The 25,180-nt window shown below is 49.9% G+C and overlaps 1 protein-coding gene and 1 long non-coding RNA gene across 8 annotated transcripts in view; one reads left to right on the top strand and one right to left on the bottom strand.

Annotated features, from left to right (window-relative positions):
• Nucleotides 1-25,180, bottom strand: part of Grik3 (glutamate ionotropic receptor kainate type subunit 3) — a 212,651-nt gene that overhangs the window by 104,042 nt on the left and 83,429 nt on the right. The window contains exon 1 of one of the 6 annotated variants that reach the window (XM_031378623.1): nt 1,173-1,589. The exons of the other annotated variants lie outside the window; for them this stretch is intronic. The gene's annotated coding sequence lies outside the window, so the exon portion shown is untranslated. Of the gene's footprint in view, nt 1-1,172; nt 1,590-25,180 lie in introns of those variants that run through there. 6 annotated transcript variants of the gene reach the window in all.
• Nucleotides 13,580-16,332, top strand: LOC116096624. Of its 2 annotated transcripts, XR_004121062.1 has the most exons (3): nt 13,580-13,694; nt 13,978-14,027; nt 15,001-15,170. It is a non-coding gene; the product is annotated as an uncharacterized LOC116096624 (long non-coding RNA). The 2 variants fall into 2 exon arrangements; XR_004121061.1 differs by lacking the exons at nt 13,978-14,027; nt 15,001-15,170 and adding an exon at nt 16,169-16,332 and having other exon boundaries at nt 13,585-13,694.

Here is a 25,180-nt window from a genome sequence, read left to right as displayed (position 1 = left end):
TAATCTTAGAGTTTGAAACCGTTCAGAAATCGTACTTAGGAGTGCTATGGGACAACTTAGGAGACGTTTTCAAAATCAGAAGAGTTCTGGAATCTGACTGCCGATCCCAAGCATACTGAATAAAGGGCACGCAGCCTATACCGCACAAAGGTGCATCTTCTCTTCTGTCCGGCTGAGGAGAGAGAACTCAGGGTCCTTTGGCTTTCTCTTCTCATCCCAGCCTAGGCTCTGACACCATCTGTGGACCCTTGGGGTGGAGCAGAGATTGAGCGCCTCTGACCTTTTGAAGGAACAGCAACTTCAACAGTCACAGTGGAAAAATGAGCATGGCTCTTCTTTGCTCGGCTCTCTGCGCAGTGAACCTATAAGTGGGGGTATGCCAGTCTGCTACTCTGACTTGACAACCGCGGAAACCTTTTCTGGCAGATCATCTCACCGGAAAGGCGCTTTGGGGAATCGCTATGTTCCAGTGATTTGGGCAAAAGTTTTCCTTCTCCTTGCTTCTGAGGTCTAGGGCTAGATTCTCCATGTGTCAGTCTGCTCCACACTCCCGATGCCCAGCCTTGGGCACTAGAGAGGAACATGAAAGAATGAAGAAAAGATGAAGAGGTCTACTTGTCCCCAGGGGGTACTGAGGGGCGGGGCCCCTCTTTCTCTTAGGCTGATTCTCAGAGCTGGCTGATTTAAATGGAGCCTCCGAGCTATGATTACTCACTTGGCTCTCATTAGTGTGCCGATGCGCGTGCACACCTGGGCAGGTGTGGGCACACATCTTGCTTAGGTGGAAGCCCAGCAGGGTGGAAAGCATGGGAAGCCAATTCATCAACCTCATGCTTTGTGCCTTTCTCCCCAGGGCCCTTGGCTGAAATAAGAGATTCTGACTTAATTATGATCATTAGCAAATGAGACTGCTTGAGTCTTCACAAGCTTGCGGCTGTTCAAAGGGATCCCCAGCGACCTTGTCATCTACTAACACCAGTGATAGAGACGTTCAACCATTCGGCTCTGCCCTCACTGAACACTCAGGAAAGCCAATACTGTGGTTCAGGCGCCTGATTCACAGCTGCTAAAACAGTGGGGAGACCTCCACTCCAAACATCTTGCTTACTCCCCAGAACGATAAGTCATTTCATAGTAATATCTCTTTTTAAAATTTTTATTATATTACTCACTTGATTCTGTGTGTGTATGTGCACCATAGCATATGTATGGAGGTCAGAGAAGAACTTGTTTTGTTCAGTTCTGTTCTTCCACCGTGTTTGTTCCAGAGATCACGTTCATGTCCCCGAGCTTTGTGGCATCTTTACCTGCAGCAGCCCCAGTTCATGCTGTTAGTTACTTAGCTCTCTGTCTGTCTGTTCTGTACCTTGCACAATAGGCAATGAACTCTCTCGGTGTATCTGTCTGGTCTACCTGCAACACAGAGCGGTCATTCCATAAGCATTGCTTGAATATGAATGAATATGCAATATATTCATGAAATGTATGAATCTGTATAGGTAGGCATAGGCAGCAAAACTCTAGGAAGGTAATAAGCACATAGCAATTTTGTACCAGAGCTTCTGCCTTGGGGTGGCAGAAGGTGACACTGCACAAGGTTAAAAATATAACCCAGGCCTTTAAACAGGTGGAAGTGTGTGTGTGTGTGTGTGTGTGTGTGTGTGTGTGTGTGTGTGAGAGAGAGAGAGAGAGAGAGAGAGAGAGAGAGAGATGCTTCCTCGAAGAAGCATCCAGATCAGAAAACTGAACTTTAGCCCAAAGCCAGAAAGAGCCCTAAGTTCTGCCTCATCATTGCCACACACAGAGCCTAAGGCAGTTTATGACAGGGAGGGCAGCAGGTGATTCTGCAAGGCTGGAGCTAAGTTGCAAGCTCTAAATTTGATTTTTCATCAGCAGCAACAGAGAAAATAAGTAGTTTTGCATTTTTTTAAATTGAGGTTTCAAAGTGCGGTCTCCTAAAATATGCACGCTGAACAAATGCAGGGCTGGCCTTCCTGCACCCCTACCTGGTAAGAGGCTGAGCAGGCAGACCCAAGACAGAGCTAGATCTGGACAAATAGAAACCTCAGTACTGCACGTTGAGCCTGCCTTCCGAATCTCTGCCATTTCCATTTCCTCTAATCCTTACCACAACCCTATGGGGTGGGTCCTACCAGGTCTCCCTGCTTGCAGAAGTGGGAAAGAAGGCTCAGCGAAGTCACGAAGTCACCGGTGATGAAAGTCTACCCCAGAGTCCTGGTGAGCGTTTCCTAAGCCCCACCCAAGGAAGACTGTCCCCTGGAAGTCAGCCCTGAAGCCCATAGTCCTTAGAATGTCAGCTTTCTTGCCAGAGGCACTTCCAAGTTTATCCTTTCTATTGTACATGGCATGTCTCCTTCCCGTCGTTTCCAATGAATTCTTTTATTGCCTCACAAGGTTATAATTAACAGCAGATAAACCTATTTCCAAGTCGAGGCAATTGAGCCGTGAGACTGAAACATGCAGACTTTTCCCCAAAAGGACTGGCTGGCTGAGAGCCTCCTGCTGAATGTGGCTTTCCCATGTTTGGGTGGCTGCTTGGCCAGAGCTCCTCCTTTCCCACACATGTGTGGCCTTTGATGGGAAGCTGTGAAGTCTCTGGACTATGGCTGAGGGACAGGCTCTAGCAGGGTCAGGGTCTCCAGACCTCTGTGGACGTTCTGTCACCATGTGTCACCAACTCATTTGTACAACCAATTTCAGGTCCTGCTTCCCAAATCTACTCTGCCCTTGGGTCCGCCATCCAAGGACACTGACAACCTTCCATGCCCCAGCTGGGAAGCACGGTGTCATCCTCCCTCCCCTCTCCACCCCTTCCTTTGTCACCTGCCCTGCCACCTGCACGGTTCCCACTCTACACTTCCTGCACCAGCTTCCTCTTGTTCTCTCCCTCTCCCCGCTCTTTCTAGAGGACTATGGCTTCATGAATCTAGCTGCCACCCCCACTCTGCCTCAAAATCCTCATGCAATGCACTATTTACTCACACCAGACTTTTTGCTCGGCCAGGCTAAGAGTGGTCACTTCCTCCTGACCTTGCTTCTGTTTATTCACAGTGGTAACATATTGGAGCACTTTTCACATATCGGACATCATGCCAGATGCCTCGTGCACACCCTCTTTAAGTAGTAGACACTCATTGATGTGGATGGAAAAGCTGAGCTTCCAACAAAGATGTAACTCCCTCATGGCTCACACCTAGAAGCCAGATGTGCCCAGTGTCTCCTTTCCCCAGTCGACACTGATTGGTAATTAATGATCTTGTATATTTGCCCCATGGCTTTACCCGTATCAATCCCCCAACTACACAGTAAAGCTCTCAAGGAATGTGCTGCTCATTCCAGACACAGAGGTAAGGAAACAGAGCCTGTGTGAACAAAGCTCCATCTTGGGCCCTGTGTGACTCAACTCTTCTGTAAGTTACTTTATTGTTAACAGAAAATTCACCGAATGCCTGCCGTATCACACTGTTCTAAGTGTGGAAAATGTAGCCTGGAGCAAAGTGAGCTGGCTCTGGCTTTCAAGATGGCATCTGCTTGTGCCAAGAACTCGGAGAGGAATGTGTAGGGCGAGGTTCTGGAGACAGGCAAGAGAGACTCAACACGGCAAACACACCCACCCACTAGGCACGGCAGACAGTAGGCAAATGGGCACATGTTCTTCAGGACACTCTGCTCATAGCCTGATGAGGGGAAAGAGTAATAGCAACCAGTCACCAACAGCAGGATGCCCCTCTGCTGTGGATGTAGTGCTCTGAGCACAAAGGATGAAGGGAAGGATCCAAGAGGTTCCTCAGAAGAGAAGAGGCGGGCAGGCGAGGCCTTCGAAGGTGAGACGTAGACAGAGCAGCAGAGAAACTGCCCAATGGGCAGAGTGCACCTTAGCTGGGCGTGAAAGTCATCCCCTGCCTAGTCAGCTCTCTTTAGACCAATCTTTTTCTGCCTGTAGAACCTCAACTCCCTTTTACAGTGTCACCAGGCTGTCTGGTACCTAGCTCACTGCAATGGCACCTCATCTCTAGGCACCGCAGGCTCTGCACAGGAACACAAGAGGATATACAGGTGGCCTCCCAGACCTTCCCACAGCCGAGAAACGAAGTGACATTCTTCTTGGCAGGATAGCAAGCAATCTGCAGCCACCATAACTGAGTGGGCAATGCTGGGCTCTCAGTTCTCAACAGCAATCTGTGTCCAGTCCCAGGCTCTCTGCGTGGTTCTAAGTATCCGCAACAGACCCATGAGGCCGGTCTCTTCACTGAGTGCCCTCCATGAGCTCACCCTGCCCTGCCTGGCTTCTCTGTTTCATGCCTCATTTTTCCCAGAAGGACAAGAACGCAGTGGCCCGGCCCTTGGTTAGTTTGATGCAATTTGTACCTCAGCTACTAGCCAGTTGTTGCTTATTCCCTCTGCAAGTTAATTTTTACATCTGTGAAATGACCACTTCACCTTCCAAGACTTCTTTCTGGTCAGGGTAAAAGATGTCCTTGTGCCTGGCACAGACCGGCTGCACCTTGCCAGCAGCAGGCCCTCCTTCCTTTCCACTCTACACATGAGCCTCACAAGAAGGCTGGTCCCTGAATTTACAAGGTCTGGATCCAACTCTATCTTCTGTCCATGTCTGAGGCCAGAAAAGTACCTCTTGTCCCAGGACAGATATCAGGTAGGTCCTGGCTTCTGTCCATCTAAAAGGAGCTGAACTACATCTTGGCACTGGCTCCCTGACACAGCAGATCCCCTGGTCCAGCCCCAGTTCTTACTGGAGGACATTGAACTAGGCTGCAGCCCTAGGTCTCTGTGCTCCTCTGGAAAGCAGCCACTCCACCCCATATCATTCCCCATGCCCGCCCACTCCTGGCTTTTGCTCCAGCCACCAGCCTCACGCTAGCTGCTTGGTAATGGTTGGGGAAGTGAGCTGATGGGCAAAAAAAGAGGCTCCATTGCTCTCTGGGACCAATTTGTGAATTTTCTGCGGCAGCTCTCGATCTCAGTTTCTGCCTCGTCCTTGCCTGCCTGCTGCTCTGCTCACATATTCCTGACTGTTAGGAATCAGAAGGAGGTAGGAGAAATGGGGATCACCCTCCACTGGGCAGTTGGCAGGAAAAGTGAATGCTTATCCAGAGGTGGACTGGGCTGAACTGGGGGCAGCCTGTAGAAGGACCATCCCATGATGGGGAGTGGGTGTGTGGGTGCAGGGAGGGACCCAGAGACGTAATCTGCTTCGTCTGAAGCCTTTGCTCTCTTTGGAGCACAGGCATCAGATAGGTGGAGCAGGTTTCGGAGCCCAGCTCTGTCCCTCCTGGCTGACCAAGTGGCCCTCTGCCACCTGCAAGCTATGCGGGCCTCATGGCCCTTAAGAGAGGACCAAGGAAGCGAGCTTGAGAGTCCACCACGCTCCTCTCGAGCTCTTGGTGGATCACTGTGTGACCCTCCACCCTTTGACCTCTCTGAGCAGACTCTCCAATCACAGGGCTCCAGGAGGATCTAATGAGATGCCACCATCAGCAGATCGCGGGAGCACAGGGCCCTTGATAAACAGCAGCCACCACGTTATTTTCATTTCCATATTCCACTGATCCCGAATCACACTTTTTTTTTTCTCATTTTAACATCCCTGAAATCGAGATGGGTCTTGCAATAGATGATAAGAAGGCACCGTGTCATAGTTTAATTGGTGGAATTTTTTTTCCCCTCAGGGAAGTACATGAAAGTCTATGCTTACAGCTGCCAGTGGCTCTAGCTCTAAGGAAGCAGAACAGCTCCGGGCAGGGGGAAGTGCTCCCACAGAGGACCGGACCTGCTATGCCCAGAGAACATTGCGCCCACCCTGGGCCTTATCCAGGACAAGTCCTCCGTTCACCTTGGGGTCACTGGGAGCTTCAGAAAGAAGCATGTTGGCATTCACTCATCTCTGCAGGACTCACGGAGTGAGGGGTCACAGGGTCATGGAGCCAGGTCATAGAGTACGGCTGTACCTTGTACTGAAGCCCATCTCAGCACACCTCCAGCCCTTAAGATGACAGGAGCTTAGTGGTAAAGTAGGTTTAGCAGTGGAAGAGGCTCCCCAAAGACCCCCAGAGCTTTGCTGCTTCATGGTTTCTAGGGAAGGGGGATAGTGACTATCCCAGAAGGGAAGAGGTGAAGGAGGTTGGGGGATGTGCTGTCATTCCTTAAGTAAGGAACTTCTCTGTTACCTCAGCTGCTCCAACTCCCTCTTGAGGAATCCCCTCCTGGAACACCCCGTGGCCCAGCAACTAAACGACCAAGTGTGCCACACCACATGAGTGGAGCTTGGGCTGCCAGAGGCTACCCTTCGGACTGGTGTTTACATATGCTGACTGGAACCATTGGCTCACCAAGCTCACTCCCAATGGTCTAGGATCAAGAATATTTTTATCGGGGCTGGCGAGATGGCTCAGTAGGTAAGAGCACTGACTGCCCTTCCAAAGGTCCTGAGTTCGGATCCCAGCAACCACATGGTGGCTCACAACCACCCGTAATGAGATCTGACGCCCTCTTCTGGTGTGTCTGAAGACAGCTACAGTGAATTACGCTGAAGTGAGCGGTGCCGGAGCGAGTGGGGCCAGCAGAGGTCCTGGGTTCAATTCCCAGCAGTCATACACATGATGGCTCATGGCCATCTATACAGCTACAGTCTACTCATACACATAAAAATAAATAAAATAAATCTTTTTAAAAAAGAGTATTTTTATCAAGGAAGGAAGGAACTCTTCCTAGATAAAGCACCAATGGTCTTTCTCCCTGAGCCTTTCCAGGACATAGGGAGGTCAATGATGGTTCAGATGAGCTCAGATCCACCCTTGCAGATCCTCCCCCAGCCCTCTCCCTTCCTTGAGCTGTGAGCAGAGCAGTCTTCCAGCCTCTCTCCTAAGCCACAGCCCCCAACAAAGCAGATATCAAAGGCACAGGTGGGAGGTGGCACTCGTCAGAGCCCATCAGAGCCGAGGTGGAGAGAAGCCATGTGCTTCAGAGCAGCAGCCTGAGAATGTCCGTGGCACCCCCTGGCCCTCACCCTTGCTCCAAGAAACCATTAACTATGCAACATCTCATCTTGTTCCCGGGCAGCCGAGGGCTCTGAGTCACAGGAGGTGACATTACTTTCCAACAGGTAAGTTGTTCAACAGATGGGCAGTCGAGTGGCAAAGAAATACATTATTAATGTTTCTGGTTAAATTAACTGATTAAAACCACCCCAGGTAAAAACGTACATATCAGCGCTTTGCCCACAGCAAATGAGGAATTAATGGAATATGGCTGTGTCTCAGTAATGAGACACAGACAGGGGCTGTCTGGAAAAGTTTGCTCTCTTCAGCTCAGCGGCAGGGGGTTGGGGGCAGGGGGCTGGATCTGCCTGTTAAAGACACCTCTGCTAGACTGACTCTGAGCAGGGCAGGAAATGGAGACCCCAGAGCTTCTTGGAGCCTGGTGGAGATCTGAGAGCTGCTCAAAGCCTTTTTGCTTTTCTGGGGGCCTAGATGGGGCTCAAAGCAGAAGCAGCAGGCCACTGGCTAGAGCCTAGACCACCTGTAGAGTCGGGATTAAAGTGGGGCCTGGTTCTTCCCTGGTGACTTTATATAAGCAGCTTGCTTCCTCCGGTTCCGGTTCTGGTTCCTTATCTGCAAGCCGGGAAAGAGAACACAGTTATATGGAATGTTCTCTTCCAACTCTTGCCTGCCTCATGGAGCTTCTAGGTCAGAACCCAGTGTTCATCCTTGCCTCACCCACAGTGGATAACCTTGTGGCAGCCAGCTGAGCCCCATGTGAGATGGATGTACCTAGATATCTAATGTCTCCGCATGGCTTTGAGGAAGCCTCTGTTGAGTAATACAAGCACACGTGCACACACATACGCACACACACACACACACACACACACACACACACACACACGATCCATTCATGTGAGTCTAACCATTGGCTGAATACACTTACTCGACACATATGTACACACGTATGTTCTAACTTATCCTGTCTAGGTACACATACCCGTACAAACAAGCCTGCATCTCAGAGTCTTGTTCAGCTGAGGACAAAGGTGTCGCTCCAAGAACAAGAGGATGACATACTCAGATGGGGACACTTTAAAGACAGTGGTGGGGCTGAGGGCCACTGGGAGGATGCTGCTAGCACAACGGACTAAGGGCCAGTTTTCTCCTCAGTAAAATCAGTTCTATGCCAGGGTTTCAAGAGCTCAGGGAAGCCGTGACCCAATTCCAGCAAGAGTGAGATTTTGCATTCATTTAGCCAGGCATCATACCTTAACCAGGGCTTTCCTTGATCCAGAGACCCACAGTGGCTGGAGACTCAGGCCCAGAGGACCTGCCCTTACTGGGTACTCCAGAACTAAGTCAGGGGCAGGTGCTGGGCTGCGCTGGTGGCCTTGCCCCGCCCCAAACGGATGTGGAGAGCTCTCCGAGGTGCTGATATCTGAGAGCCTGGAGGGATTGGCTAGGAAAAGGTGTTTTTCTCCTCTACTACTGAAGTCGGCTGGCTGGGAAGAGAGGAGGGGAGGGAATGTTGAGTCCCATTGTCCTATCACAGGCCTTCGTGGCCTGGGGTGCCAAGTGAGAGAACAGGGAGGGAGGCACCAGCTGATAGCTGCCTAACAACTCCCAGCCTGCAAGGAGGCCTGCTAGGGGGTCAGTGCAGGCGAGGCGGTATCATTAGCTGTTTACCCTGAGAAAGTTCACACATTCCGAGGCCGTGCTCTCGAGCTGTCAAAAACACAGCATGCAGGGCTGGCAGCTCTGCCAACTGTGCTCCCCAGGGACCAGCAAAGCAAATATTTAGCAGGCGCCTGGCTCTCAAGTGTACATGCACACACCTACTCGTGGGGGAGGGTAAGGGAGGGAGTGGGCACACATGCCAGCACACGGTTAAAGGGCTGTGCAGACTTACTGGCCAGATACAAAGAAACTGGGGGGGCACACATACTATGAGCACACAAGTGTATTCGCAGGCCGATAGCATGCTGTCTTACGTATATGAAGCAGTCACTATGTGTCGGTATCCTCTTCAAGAGCATGCCGAGACACATCTGCTCACTCAAAGGCACATGTATGCTGACATTGACATGCGCAGACTTGGACTCACACACATGTACATTCACTGAGGTATTCCCTCACTTGCGTAATTCATGTCTCTGCACAACAAGCCCATAGCAGACTGCTCCCAAGTTCTTTCCTCTCAGCAGCTGGACTGGCCCCCAAACATGTCCTTAGAGCCCTTCTGTAAGCTGTCTAGCCTCTGGTCAGACTACCTTAGCTGATGTCTATGACAGCTCCTGGCAGCCACGAAGAGGCCGATGGGGATCACATCCAGATGGTAGCGAGACACCCCAGATGTTGTGTGGAAACAAACAAGCCTGTTAAAATCTAGAATTTGGCTCCATCTTGGCCCTGTGGAGTGGCCCTCCCATAGGCTGGGAATACAGTGTCACAAATGCAGGCAGGGTTGCATAGTCATAAGCCAAGAAGAGCCAAAAGAGGGTTTAGCTCTGGGCTCTGGGTTTCTTAACAGTCTTGGCCACACTGCAATGGCTCTCTGTAGCCCTTGGGTCTTATCAGCCCTGAGAAAGTGAAAGTGTTCAGTGTTGGGGTGGACACCTGCTGGAGGGCTCCTGAGCAACACTCCACTTTCTCAGCCCCGACTGGCCTGGCCACTTAGGTAGCTATGGCCAGACCTGCAGCCTTCCATCCAATCCTGAACTCCCACCCTTGAGAGTCTCACTTACAAGTCCACCTCGGTACTGATTTTCAAGGTCACCATCTCCTAGTTCCCAAGGTTAATGTTCTCTATACAGAACAGATCTACATGAATGCTTCAAGGTCATTGCCCTCTGACACCCAAAGACACAGCAAGTGGGTCTCAGACACCATTAGCTAGAGATCCTCGAGATCATTCTCTGAAGATCTCTATGGTCACAGGGACTCTTAGATGTCTGGAGCCCCACTTCTACATTAAGAAGGCTCTCCCTGCCTTCTGCCCTTTGCCCCCCTACTCAGTGATCTTGACAGGGCAGCAGACATCCCTCGGAGCCAGCTTTGTGATCCTCTGGTCAGCACCACAGAGCAGACAGATAGGAAAGCACACAGGGAAGAGTGGATAGGCAAGGACAAGACCCAGGCCTCAGGGCCTAGGAGACAGCGGCAGCTTACACAGAGTGCACACCCCAGGGTCTCCTTTATCCCTCTGTCTTCCTTCTTCCTCCCTCCCTTCCTTCTCCTTCTTTCTTCTTCATCATCTCTTCTTTTATTCCCATCCCCGCTCCTCCATCTTCTCCCTGCCTCCCTCTTTCCTTCCCCCATCTACATTGTCTCTGGGGACACCACGACAGATCAAGCTTAGACTTCCAGATCTTATACTCACTCCCATTTTTTGATCTCAAGAAACTATCCTCCTTCTGATCAGTTAAGCCAAGAGGGCTCTGCAGTTTCTCCTGAGGGAGGGGCGTTGCATGAAAGAGTCCAAATGACCCCCCTCCCCAAGAATGAAACTGTAGACCTTAGTGAGTTACAGGAAGAAGTTGCTCCTGGGAGCCCAGCAGACACATCGCTGTTCCCCAGATAATGTCTGAATTGCTAAGCAAGGAAAACATACACAAATAAAGTGTCACGTCTTGACATTTGATAATTTAAATCCAGCATCGAAGGGCACCTGCTTAATTACACACGGAGCAGCGTGTGAACACAGAAACAGGCTCCAGGGGAGGCAGAGACCCCTGCCCGAGAATGCTAACAGCCATGCAGCCCAGGGCGTGTAGGCAGCCAGATTTGTCTTTGAGGTTAAATTAAAGCCAGAGTTTCATTTTTGACACAGCCTAATTCTTCTGGTTTCCTCCGTCTACCTCGGAAAACTGGGGCTTTAAGTGGTAAAGATGCATTGAATAGCAAATGCAATTCAACAAATATTATGACACACTGTTCATCACGAGCCCTAAATATTTAACGGTTCAACTTTATGGGCTTTTCATTTTTGTTTTATTTTCACTTTTGCCAGATGCGATGAATTCCACACTAACAGGCCCCGTGCAGAGGCACCACCATGCCCTACTTTGCAGAAGGAACAAAGTGAATCCAGTTTAGGTGATTGTGACCTCGGGGATCGTTTCAGCCTTATCTTGGCTCTGCCCAGCTGGCTTCCCAGAAAAAAAAAATCATAATAAAAGTGAGATAGAAGGAGAGAGAGGGGAGGAGGGGGGCAGGAACGCAGAGGGTCGCAAAGCCTCCCTCGGCCAATTCATTTCTGTTTAATCCGCCTGCGCACTGTGCAAAGCTCCTTTGTGGTGGCTGAGACCAAAGGTCGGTAATGGATTTCAACAGGTTTGAGAGGCTGTTGACTGCTGGTGAGCTGTAGGGGAGAATGTGAGGCCCCTGAGGGGCAGGGGGAGAGAGATAATTGGAGACCCCCAAGCCCCATTTTGCCCTCTGATTCTTTATTTCACAGATATAAGAAAAAACAGATTGTCTAGCTTTCTGCCTGGGCTCCCTGGGAATCTGCTAAGCATGAGACCTTTTGCGACACTCAAAGAAAAGAGTTGGGAAGGAGTTAGGGGTGCCCCCCAGCTAGCCTGCCAGAAGGGATCTACCTTGGGGAGCCGGGAAGGCCTTGGGGCCATCCACAAGGCTCTTTCAAGGATGTGTCTGTGAAGAAAGTAGGATAGGGCCTCCCAGAGCTGGGGGCGTGTGTGTGTGTGGGGGGGGGGTGGGTATGTGAAGAGACCAACAGAGGCAAGTGCTGTGGAGGCACTCAGTGAAATGTCTCAGCTGGCCTCTGCCTTCCTGGGTGTGCGAAGCAGCTGTAGTCAGGCGGAGTCCTGTGGTGATTGGCCAACTACAGCCACCTCTGCCTGCGCTTCTGGATCTATGCAGACTCCATGTCGTCACCCCATACCTCTCTCCACAGGCCATCTTAATAAAGAAGTGAGTCTGAGGCGGCGTGCACCATGTCAGATTTGTTAAGAACAGAATGGTATCCCAGAGGCAGGAAGTCCTTGGTTTTGGATTCAGCCCCCGCTGACTATCTATCACACAGGGCTGAGAGCAGCGTTGGTGTGTGTATGTGAAGCCTGGCATATCCCACCTATATAGAAAGGCCTTATCAGACTTGAACATGGCTGCATTGCTTCTCAAAACCCTTTGTGGTTGCACACTACCCAGGAATCCAGCCCAGAATTCTCCCTGGCCGAAAGATCGCCCCCTGAAAACGTACCCCTTCCAGTTTCTTCCTCCATCAAACCCTGAAGGACCTGCAGATCTGACCACACAGGGCGAAGGACATGGCATGCTCCAGATGAGGCACGGCACGGCATGGCGTGAGTGGATCTGTTGTGTGTGTACAGCAGGACAGGGATTTTATGGAATAGGCCCTTTGTGGCCTCTGAACTCCTGTTCTCCCATCTCTTGGTTTGTGTAGTGTAGGAGGGTGGGGGTGGGTTGGGGAGCAGGGTAGACCTCAGGATTTCCTGCATGCTAGGCAAGCACTCTACCTAAGCTAGAGCCCAAGCCATCCTCATTTTCCTTATAAAGCCAGATAAGATGGATTTCTATGGCTCACAATGAAAGCAATATCAACTCACAAACTCTCTAGTTTGGATAGATTATTGCTTTCTTTTAATTTAATGTATATGAGCATCCTGTCACTAACATACCAGAAGAGGGCATCAGATCCCATTACAGGTGGTTGTGAGCCGCAACGCCATTGCTGGGAATTGAACTCATGACCTCTGGAAGAGCAGACAGTGCTCTCAAATGCTGAGCCATCTTTCCAGCCCCCAAAACATTTTTGTTTATCTTGCCTGTATGAATGTTTGCCTATATGTTCATTACGTGCATGCTAGACCTGCGGGAGCCAGAAGAAGCTGTCTGAACCTCCGGAACTGGAATAACGGCGCACTGTGAGCCACCCTGTGGGTGCTGGGAACTGAACCCAGGTTCTCTGCAGGAGAAGCAAGTGTTCTTAACCACAGAGTCACTTCTCCCTTGTTATTGTTGCTGTTTGCTTTTGCTGCTGGGGTAGGACTCACGCACAGCCTTAATGGATGCTGTCACAGGCATCTTTATATGGGAATGTGCCCAGAGAGGCTCACTGATGGATGATACATAGGTGGATTTTTCCTCAAATACCCCATTTTCAGTGACAGCTCTGACTAGAACCTGGTCTCCTGGTCTCTCTCTGGCAGACATTTTTTTTTCTAGCCAATGCTGAACAGAAATCTCTTGCATGGATGAATGACTGCATGAGTTCATTGAATTGTTCCATTTTCTTATGTGATTCTGCCATCACATTCCAAAGGAACATTAGGAGCTTTCTTCATCAGGACCAGCACCCTGCCCTCCGAGCTCCACTCCTCCCCCTTTGCATCTGCTCCGGCAGCTACATGGGAAGCAGACCAGAGAGGCCTACTGGCCCATGTCTCTGGGTTAGCATGAACGGGCACAGAATGTTCCTAGAAACTATGACTATCTTAGTCGTGGTCTAGAACTAAGCCCTGTCACAATGGGCCTATTTAAGCAGAGTCTCCCTTTCCCTCGGACGAATGGAACAATGTATCCTGAGTTTCTGTAGCAGCATGTTCTCCTTCTACTAAGTAAATTTATATAACTATCATGGCTGGCGTGAGACTCTTGATAAATGCAGAATCAACAGGGAAACTCAGCAAGGTAGGGAACTGCATAATAATGGAAGGACCTTCTACTGGGTAACTCCATCTCAGCCTGCTGTTCCCTGGGTGCCTCGACTTAAACCTCTTACTCCTCAATACATCTTCCCTATAATCTCCTCCCCCTGCTCTTCACTGTGAGCCTGATTCTTTTCACTCCTACCACTTAAAATGCGATGCAACCAAACATGCATTTATTTACCTGCTCATTACCACCTCCCCTAAAAGAGCAAGTTTCACTGAAATGTGAACAGTGACTATTTTTGTTGTTGTTGGTTTTGTAGGCCCAGGGGTGAGAGGCGAGCCTTCAGCTGCTACATCCATCCACACGATGGTAAATGTATCCCCATCTCCAATCTTTGTGCTCATGGTGATGCCAGCACCCAGTAAATGGCTGTCCCTGCCTGGGCAGGGGCATCTGCCCTGGCCAATGTGCTGGGAGCTGAGATCTTTCTGGAGAGTCCCTCTTCTAACTAACTCAGCACCACACATAGTGAGCCCTTCCTTAGCCTGCTCCCTTGGCTGTCCCAAGTATTTCCGTCTGTCTGGCTCTCAGCTGCTGCATCTCTGGCATCTGGCATGGAGTCTGCTTCCCAGCTGGCTGGCTAGGGCTGACTTCCGACCTGACTCTTGCTAGCCCCGCTTCTCAGGTGTGGATTGCCCACTGCATCTTTGTCCTACCTGGTCCTAGTTGGATCTTCCTGGACACTCTACTCTTCCTCAACCTTTCTGCTTGTTCATCTGCCACCTTGTGCTCTACCCAGTTCCTGATTTAAGAGCCTTCTCTGGTCTTGATGCTTGCTATGACAACTTGGACTTGTACCTCCCCTCTCCTGAGTTATCCTATTTTCTTCTGGGGCTTCCTGGAGAGCCAACACCTCTAGGTCTGCTCCGCTCAGTTTACTCTTCTGTTCTCTGGGGCTTGGCAGTGAATCTGTCCCTAAGGGTTTCTGCTGATGGCTCTGAACTCCAACTTGGGTAGTCTTAGTTTCTTTTTTTAAAATGATTTATTATTATTATTATTAATTATTTATTATTGTGAGTGTGGGTACAGGTTTCTGCAGAGTCCAGAGACGTTAGGTCCTTTTGCAATTGGAGTTACAAACATGTTGAAAAACCCCAATGCTAAAGTCAAAGTCTACCATTATTGGAAAGCCCCGAGCTCAGTGCAAAATGGTGGACTCCCTTTGCTAGCAGGGCTTTTCCTCTTCTGACCTTGCCTGGGGATCCAAAACCCCCCATACTCTCTATCTGAGGAATGTCACATAACCTTGGTTAAGATTACAGATTCAACATCCTTTCTCCAGATAAGAACCTGTTTACCTGAGATTCCTGGAATGCCTCCCCATGCTAATGAGACATCTCAGGACCTTGGCCTTCAGCCAATGACTTTGCCCACCCTGGATATCCCAGCCTGATCTTCCAAAACTATATAACCCTTGATTCACCCTGAATAAAGCTGATCTGTCTCCCCAAAGCTAATCTCAGAGACAAGTCTGTTATTTCCATTGTGTTCATGACCTGTCCGAAATCCCCTTTGTCACCTCTGCTCCCTTCATCCTCAAGGGCCAGCGGCCAAAGGCTCCCAGGGAGAAGAAGCAAGGACTACACAAACAATTTTGAGTTACCTGGTATGGATACTGAGATCCTAACTCAGGTCCTCTAGAGGGGCAGAACATGCTCTCTTAGCTACTGAGCCATCTCTCCAGCCTTGGGGGTGTGAGGCCAGACAGTATCTGTCTACCCACCCTAGATTCTCCAGCACCGTGTCTGGCCCACAAATCTACTATGAATGCACATGCTCAGATAATGGCGAAGGGGGATGGGGGGAAATCATGGAAAAGCCCAGATCACTGCTCACACTAACAACCAAGCATGCCAGAGCACAGATTGAACACGATCAGATCCTGTTACAACAGCCTTAGATATGTAGAACCGCATTTACCATTCATTCGGCAGTCTGTTACAGTCTGTTTCCATCGGAGATAGCTTCTTTTATGAAGGGAGAACAAAGCCTACACTAACCGGGTTTGTCACCCGGCAAGCTAAGCTCTTTGTTTCCTAATATTCTGGCAGCCCATGTGGGCCCATAGGGCTAGGTCCGGCAGCTTTAGACCTGTCTTTCCTCGACAGATAACACCTCTGGGCTGGGTGGCTGTACTTGGCATTAAGGGTCAGCTCTCAGGTCACATAAATCACAGCCAGGCCACTCATGAAGGTATTTCCACGCACAGGCTCCCTCCCAGCACTGTGTGCTGGGTCAACTGACTGCTGAGGGGGAGGATGCGAGCTGGACCCAACAGGGTCTATTCAGTTCCCAACAGTGTTAACCTTCTGAGAAAGATGTGACCACTGATGGGTGTGTACGCGCGCGCGCGCACACACACACACACACACACACACACACACACACACACCTTCTGTCCTGCTCACGAGTTCCTTTATTTTTATTTGTTTTTCATGGTTTATCTGCAGGCCTGTTGATCACCCCCAGTAACTGAGCATCTCTATTGAATGAAATCAGAGGTGGAGTATAACCTGGTTAACTACTTTGGTCAGCTTGGAGGAGCAGAAGGACCTTGTCTAGCATGCTTTTTCCCAGCATTCCTTGGGGCAACAGTGAGTTCTACGTGAAGGTGTGTGGACCTCTGAATGCCTGAACGTCTTGCTGAAGGTGGTATGGAGGTTGCCTAGGAAAGGACTTGTTTCCTCTATTGGTTAGAGGAAACAGTGTTCAGGATGGAAGAGGCACCTCCACGCTCCCTGTATGATTCTGCGTCTCCCAGGAGCCTCTCCCTTTCGGTGATCCGTCTTTATGTCCCACCCCGTCACAGAATGAGAGACCATTCATCTGTATATGCAGAGTTCCCTGGGCCATACTTGCTGTGACAGGGGTACAATGCCCACCAGCCATGACCTGAGCAGCGTTGCTCCTGGAGCCCCTCCTCTGCTCTCTTTCTTAGAGCCTCTGTGAGTGCACCGGCAAATGGGGTCAACAGGTCTGCCTTGGGGACCCGGTACTGTCAGCCACAGGATAGTGGGAAAGCAAAGCTTTTTCATCCTGGATTTCCTGTAGTCTGCATGGTTGCCTCTGAGTAACCCTCTCTGCATCTGCCCTGGGTCTCTGTACCCCTTCCCTGGCACACACCCATACTGATCTCTCATGGCCTCGGCTTACTCCACTTGCGTGCTGGCAGACTCCAGTGAGGTGCCTTTCTCTTCCTGGTTACCTATACCTATTTCTGAATCTCACCTTCATTCAGATCCTAAGCCCACAGCTTCTGTCTGTCCCCCCTCCCCATGCACTGACCTTGAAAAGGGTGGGCCTTTGCCAGTTCAGGAATCCCATAATGCTGGGCTTTCTGCTGAACCTTTCTAGGCATCTACCTGAGCTTGCTCTCTATCCCCTCAGGCCTCACCCTGATTGTCAGTCACATCTTCAGATCGACTGTCCCTGACCTCAGAGCCTTCATGCTTTTCCTCCACCACACTTATTACTAATCATAATTATATTTGGAAGATATGAAGGTGACAGATCTCTCCCTGGGACTTCTTGATTCAACCTCAGCAGACACTCCCTCTCAGAGGAGGAAGACCCAGATGCTCAATAGGCTAAGATGGTGCGGTGGCTCTGCACATGTCACCCAGCAAAAACACCCTAAGGCTCTGCACACCCAGCAAAAAGCACCAAGTGCCTCTGCCATCGCCCTCTTTCCTCAGAGTCCCAAGCTCAGAGGCAGCCCTCTACTTCTTCCTCCCCCACTATGGTACCCTCCCCTTCACATCTGTCCTCGACATATGTGGGGTAACTCAGCTCTCTTCCATCTTCCTTCCCACTGCCCATCATTCAAAGGGAAGACAGGAAAAATGCAAGAAGGTCATTAACTAACGACTTGATTTGAATTTTATTATGGACATTTGTTTGCTCAATGTTCTCAGCTTTCTTTGTGAGTTCCATGGTGTGCAACCTTTTGAATGCTTTGGTCACCAGTGTAGATCTGGCACCATGCATAGTCGGGGTACTTGGTTTTCTAAAGGAACTAGTTTTTGTCTTTGTCATTTCAGTTGGAATGTCTAAAACCCCTACAAATGCAGTGCTGAGTGCCCATGCCCAGCTACAAGGTTACCACAGCTGGCTACACAGCCCCTACCCACCTAGCCTCTCTGACATTTCCAGCCACACTTACATAAGTTTGTTCCACTCAAGTGGGGTAAGGGTCTTCTGAGACTGGAATATCTGGGTCCCTGTGTTATCTCTGCATCTAGGGAAAACAAGCTCCCGTTTTCATTGCCTCTCCCCCGCCCATCCTCCATCCCCAGGAAAGATAGGAATGACTGACACAGCATTAAAGATCTGGAAAGTTCCCTCCTGAATGATCTCACTAATGGTAAATTGATGGGATTGAATACATTCAAGTCGGAAATGATCCAAATATATGCTAATGAAGCTGAATATGCATTATTTAGACTAAAACAAACTAACTGCGAGTCAGGAAATAAAGTAGGTGAATTATTAGTTTGGCAACCCAAAGAATCGGAAAACTCAAGCACCGTTCCAAAGACAAGGCAGTGGCGGGCAGGAAAATGTGGTTAATGAATTCTAAACCAATTAACCTCAAATGGATGGCTCGCTTGAAGACCCGCCACCCCTCCCCCCATCTTCCCCAGGTTGCCAGCTGAAATTTAGAAAGGAAAAATGGTGTTGCAATGTACTTTTCTTGCTTTTTCCTTCCTAAACATGCTCTCCTGGAAACTCGAATCTCAGGGGGAGTGGGGATGGTGGAGAAAAACCACAAACAGATTTCAGAGCCAAGGAATGGGGCTATTTGGGCCAGGAGTGGGGGTGGATAAATAATGCAGAGGAGTTTCCTGATTCTCCTTTGTCAGAGAAAATTATTCTCTGAGGGAGAGACTAAGCATGCTTTGGTGAGGAGACCAGAGCAGATGAAGGAAACCGGAGGCCTCAGCTGGAACAAAACCCTTGTTCTGGGGAGCCTCTGATGAGAGAGAAAAACGTGCTGGAAGCCAGCAGTGGGCGGGAGGCCAAACGGGAGCGTCACAAATTACAAGGCACTGAGGACAGCAAGAGAAGAGGCCCAGGTGGGGTACTCCGACAGGCTGGAGTCTTTCAGATGCTAAGAAAGGAGTGAGCTGGGTTTGGTGGTGTACACCTATATCCCTAAACGTGGGAGTTGAGGCAGGAGGATGGAATGTTTGAAGACAGCTCAGCCTACATACAGATGCCTTGTCTCAGGAAGACCAAAAGGAAAAGACAATGAAATAGAAAAAGAAGAAGGAAAAGGGGGAGGAATGGGAGAAAGGAAGGAAGGAAGGAAGGAAGGAAGGGGGAGAGAGGGAGGGAGGAAAGTGAGGAAGGAAGGAGCTGGCTTGGCTCTAACAAGAATTAAGACATTTGCTGAAAGTTCCCCTTTGCTCTTGGTCACTGTCCTGAGTCAAAGACACAGAAATAGTGGAGGTGAGATGATCCCCCATCCCTACATGATTTGGCACGGGGCAATAGGTACAGAGCAGAAACCACTGAGGCCACATTCCTGCTTTCCTGGAACTGACCATCCATCCAACTGAAGGAACAGGTCAGACACAAAGGAAGAAGAAAGCAAGCAGCTCTTGAGGGTGAGCACTTCTGACCAGGACACTTCAGGTTTATAACAGATGATCAAGTTCCACATCAGTCTACAACAACGGAGGGATCACTACTCAAGTGATTGGGAGAGGTGCTGTCATCAGCCTAGAGGGCCTGCAGATGAATGCTGGCTCCGAGCAGACTCTCGGACATCCCAGCTTTGCTAACCCCACCAGCCGGCATTCTGATACACGACTCAAAATGCATTCCCTTAAGGATAGCTGTGTGCCCAGCCCAGGTCATGAGTTAAAGACAAATGCTAACCAATATTCTTCAGATGCTCATGGGCCAAAAGAAGAAAACCCATCCTGTTTCAATATTATCTGATGCTGCAGAAAAGCTGGCAAACAGACAAGATCAAGGGATGGGGTTGGGAATTGGGGTCCCTAGAGGAGAAATAATGGTACTATCCTGAGGTCTGGCATGGTAGCTCTAATCCAGACCAGGCACAGAGTCAAGATAGAGACAGGGACCTTGCTGGTGGAGCAGTGGGGTGGGGTATACACTCAATCTCCTTCATAAAGAGCATGGTGATGCTCAGCTAAATACAGCATCCCAGGAACTGTAGCTGAATCCTGGCCCATGCTTCAATCTGCAATGTCTGCAATGATCAAATAGAAAGCCCTTGACCCTGACTGCTCAGGAAGGAGCAAGGGTGTCAGCTAAGAATGACATGAAGCTGCTGTCCTGCTCACCAGGGGAATGGCTTTTTCGGCCTGGACTGACTCTCGGGGTCCACCTTTTTCCTGCTGAAAGGCCAGGAGATGAAGCACACCCTCACATCGCCCATGACCTGGAAGGACTTTTGCAGTTCACACCGTTTTTCAGTGACAAAGCCCGTGTCACTCCCAGACCCCACTTCTTTTAGGACGGCAGCCCTCTTATTTGCCAGCTCTGGGCTGAGTTCTCCATAGGAACTTGAATCCTTTCACTGTGGCCCAAATCTCTTGACCTAAGCAGCGGGTTGAGCCAGCCGCAACCTCTCCTGGAGTTTCCAAACATGACGGGGAAATACAACAGATGAGAAGCTGGAGATACCATAGGCCCTGACTCAGAGAAGCAGGATCCACCCAACAAGATGATGGAGGAGTCAGAGTTTGAGTCGCTGCCTCTGCCTGTCCCCAAGCTAGGCCAACTCTATCCTTCTGTCATGTGGCTGTTTGTCTGTACCCGCCATGACTGACATACCAGTTCTTGATAGTCAGCTCCAATCTTTTGCAATCAAACTCTAAGGTCCTTTCAACACATGAAAGTGGGACCATGAAAGAGCTGATCCTGGATTGGAGAGATGGGCTCAGCGGTTAAGAGCATGGTCTGCTCCTCCAGAGGTCCTGAGTTCAATTCCCAGCAACCATATGGTGGTTCACAACCATCTGTAATGGGAATGGGATCTGGTGCTTTCTTCAAGCCTGCAGGCACACATGCAGGCAGAATGCTGTATACATAATAAATAAATAAATCTTTACAAAAAAAAGAGAGAGAGAGAGAGAGAGAGAGAGCTAATCCTATCTCCATTCACCCAGTGCAGGATGTTGGGAGGGATTACAAGCATGAGATCATATGTCCCAAATGGAATTTGAGGGGAAAACATGGTCCCCAGGCATGGTAAGAGCCTTGTTCCCAGAGGGCAGGGACAGAAGGAGCCTCTCAAATGACACATGGGAGAGAGAACGGTGGACTTGGCCTTGTCAGTAGAGGATCAGCTTCTTCTGCAGACAGAGAGCCTGCTGATGCAGGCTACACCATGCCTTCAGAGGTGGGGCTAGGCACAGGGGAGAAGGGGGAATACTCACCACTCAGGAAGGACAAGATCAAAAACCAACAGTACAATAATGAGACTCATCCAAGCAAGAAGCCACAGATCACTTCTCACCTCGGTGAGCTACCTAGTGACCACAACGCTTTCTGGGTTTGCCAGAATAAAGATATAAGCAGTGTTCTGTCATTGCTAATAATCCAATTGTCACGGCTATAAGGTTTAAAGTTAGGGACTGGCCTGCTCCATTCACTCCAAACCTAGCGTAATCAGTTCAGCCATGGGACTGAAGAGAGGGTTAAGTAGGAAAAGTACTTGCCAAACAGGCATGAGGACTCGGGTTTGACCCTCAACATCCATCTACAAGCCAGGAATAGTGGCTTATGTTTATAATCCCAGCTCTGGGGAGGCAGAGACAGGTAGATTCCTAGAGCCCACAGTCTAGCTGGCTTAGGAGAATCTTTGAGGTCTAGGTCAACAAGATATCCTGTCTCAAAAATCACAATTGACTAAGGAAGACAGCGTTAACTTCTTAGCTTCTGTACACACACACACACACACACACACACACACACACGCACGCACGCACGCACGCGCACACACACACACACACACAATCATAGCAACCAAGATCACGTGCCTCAGTCTGAGTACCCTTCTTACATAACTTGGGCAGAAGAATCTTATCACAGTCTGAGAGGGTGACAAACAGCAGAGGCAGAAGAATCCCTTGGGCGTGGGGAACAGGTCCACTTGCCTCCCCTGAAACCATCCCGGACCCTCCTGACACGGCCACCCCTGTCCTATTAGAGAAGCCTCCACAAAGGAGGTCCCAGGGCTATCCCTCCTGTCTGCATCCGTCGTCAAGGGTCTGCTTGTTCTGGCTACTGCTTTTGGAGCTGAGTATACAGCTGGGAACATGACAGACAAGGCCTCTGTCCTCAGAGACTTAAATGACAGACAAGGACACAAGCAATAAGCAAGTAAACAAACAAAGGAACACGGCAATTATAGCCTGTAATAAAAATAGAAAACACTTTCCTGTCTAGCCTCTCGGAGAGGAAATGGCCCAGAGAGGGTGGCTGAGTTGCCTACGGTGCAATGGCCCCAGGAGATCAAACCCAGTTAGGGTCACCAGCTGCTATTTCCCAGCCGTTTCTCCATGGCCACTCTAATGCCCTGAAATGTTCCATGGCTCTATCCCAAACTATCTGAAATCCTTTTGGGTGCATGACTCTGGAAGTAGACCCATTCTGCCTTTACTGCTGTTGCCTCTGGTTGACGGTTATAGTAACCAGCACAGCCTGCGCGTCTAGGGACCTTTGCTGTGCACACCTGTTGTCTCTGTGAGATGGTTAATAGACCCCACTGTCACAAAAGCATTCATGTTGAGAAGGCAGGTTAAATTAAATGGTGCTACCACTCATGGGGTGCTCATGTCTCTGGGTTCCTGGAACATCTTGTGCCAGAATATTGTTTGGCCTCTTCTCTGGTATTGCAGAATACTAGAAATTTACTGTGTTCTGCCTAGAGCCCCAGGTACCTCCATCCCGGGTGCCACCCCATACCAGAGGGGTTTCCCAGAGGGAAAGTGTGATGGTTTGTATAAGCTGGGCCCAGGGAGTGGCACTATTAGAAGCTGTGGCTCTGTTGGAGTAGGTGTGGCCCTGTTGGAGTAGGTGTGCTGCTGTGGGTATGGGCTATAAGACCCTCATCCTAACTGCCTGGGAGTCAGTCTTCCACTAGCAGCTTTCAGATGAAGATGTAGAACTCTCAGCTCTGCCTGTACTATGTCTGCCTGGATGCTGCCATGCCTTGACGACTATGGATTGAACCTCTGAACCTGTAAGCCAGCCCCAATTAAATGTTGTCCTTATAAGAGTTGCCTTGGTTATGGTGTCTGTTCACAGCAGTAAAACCCTAACTAAGACAGGTAGATATCTCCCCCTCGTCCTCCCTACACTTGCCTGACCCCTGACTTCCACACCAAGCACTGGCTCCATCCTTTTAAGCTGCTGTCGCAAGGATCTCTAAGAAAGGTGGAACTCCCACCTGCCATGTTAGAAGCTCCTGTCATAGGTGAGAGGGGGCATTGGTTTTTCATCTGAAGGAAGACAACAGCCTTGGATGAAGTGCATGCTGGAGAGAAGCTTGTGGCCTGTAACTTGATCTGAATGCACATACTTGACATTGTCATGGTACTGCTGCATCGCTCTGACTAGCCTAGAACTTGCTAGGTAGACTTGGCTGGACTTGAACTTGTAGTGATCCTCTGGCTTCTGCCACCTGAGAGCTGGGATTAAAGATGTGTACATTATACCTTGGCACAGTTGCTCCCTAGAAAACTCCACTAAAGGGCTACCATATGCACTGGGCCTCTGACTGGACCAAGGCCCGGTGTGTTGAGTTTTTGCTTCCATAAGTGTCTTGAGTTCTTGGGCCTTATCTCTTTTGGTTAGAAGCCTTATCTTGTATGCTAGATATGACACAGGCGTGGATCTCCCTGATGTCCAACCTAAGCAGTCTGGGTAGAAAGCCAGACAAGAGAGCAGCCAGTACCTACCTGTGTTCACCCACTGCTGATTCAGGCCCTCCCTGCAGCCCAGCCGGCACAGCTGGGCGGCAGCAGGCAGCCTCTTCATGCAAATTAAATAAAACAACCTTTTTATCTGTTGGCTGATTCCCTCTTTTGAAGAAATCAACTACAAATTCATTTTTCGGGAGAAGCAATTAGGATGATGGATGGAAATGTCAGGGAAAGGAATCAGACAAGTCTAGAGGCTTGGGCTGGGCCAAGCACAGCTCTGCTCGGGACAGGTGGGTAGGGGCAGCAGCTTCCCATGCCTTTCTAGATGTCTGTCCTCCATCAAGAACTCCAGGATAAGGTACTATACCAAGGGCACCCCCGCCCCATAGCCATTGGTAGACGTTGGGTCTGTTTGAGGTTAGATGCAGCAGAGACATAGCTTGCAGATTAGACTCACACACTTATGGAGCCAGGCACTTTCTAGGATCCTGTCACATGATCCACAATGGCCCTGAAAAATAGACTGCTTTACCCATTTCACAGACAGAGAAACTGAGGGCACAAAGTGACTTGCCCAAGACCATGCAGCTCAATCAGAGGAGAGAATTAGGATCTTAGTCTGCAAGATGAGCCCATCCACAGAAAGCCTGGTTTGGCTCAGAGCCCTAAGACTTGTGAGCCCTCTGATCTCATCAGTTTGCATCTTTCTAAGACTCCATCAAAGTTATACAGCCGTTAATAGCACAATGGGCCAGGCAGTGTTCAAGGATGCTGGAGTTCCCAGCTCATAGTCAAGGGCTTCTGCTGCCCAGCCCAGGGTTAAGTTTGGAAAACAGGAAATCCTGTGGTCTTGATATAGGTTGCCCATAAGGCTGGCTCCCCTCAGGTCTCAGTGATGTAGATCCCTCTATATCACACAGCAATGGAGGACCACACTGGGGCCACGGGAGAGACTCACTTGAATCCTAAGGTGCCAGCCCAGAGATGGGAGCCCCTGGCACTCCAGCAAAGGCCAAGCTGTGTCAGCGTCTGCCAGCCTGTCAGTTCTGGGGAAATCCTTCAGAGAGATGGGTCTGGGCTCCTACTTCAAAGGCTCCCGCGGTAAAGACCTGCTAATTGTTTGAAACACATTTCCACTGAAGTGTGAATTCCCTCTCTCCAAACCTCCCGTGAATTCCAGGAGAGCTCAAGCTGCAAGCTGCAAGGAGCTAAGAAAGAAGCTCCCTGGTCCACAGCTGGAGAGGACTAGAGGAGTCAGAACCCAGGCTCACCCCACCCCGGGTGTGCCCACCTCCCTGAAGGGCTGAGATCCAGTCTTGAGATTGATAATCTTGAACAATGGGACTTCTCTACGGCTGGGGGGTGGCACGGTGTGGGGATTGAAACCTTGGGGCTCAGAGGCTGAAGGTTTGGGGCTCACTGCATTTCCTCAAGTCTCCGGGTGATAATGGGGCTAGCACATAGAACATTTCCCTGAAGTTCACTATGTGGCAAGCACTGTCCTAATGGGGTGTCATTACCTGCCAACTTCCCCAGTTCTCCCTACAACTCACTGCATAG

This window comes from Mastomys coucha, unplaced genomic scaffold (assembly GCF_008632895.1).
Source record: "Mastomys coucha isolate ucsf_1 unplaced genomic scaffold, UCSF_Mcou_1 pScaffold18, whole genome shotgun sequence".
Classification (NCBI taxonomy): Eukaryota; Metazoa; Chordata; class Mammalia; order Rodentia; family Muridae; genus Mastomys; species Mastomys coucha.
The sequence above is the reverse complement of the archived record's forward strand: the minus strand, read 5'-3'. Positions and strand labels throughout refer to the sequence as shown.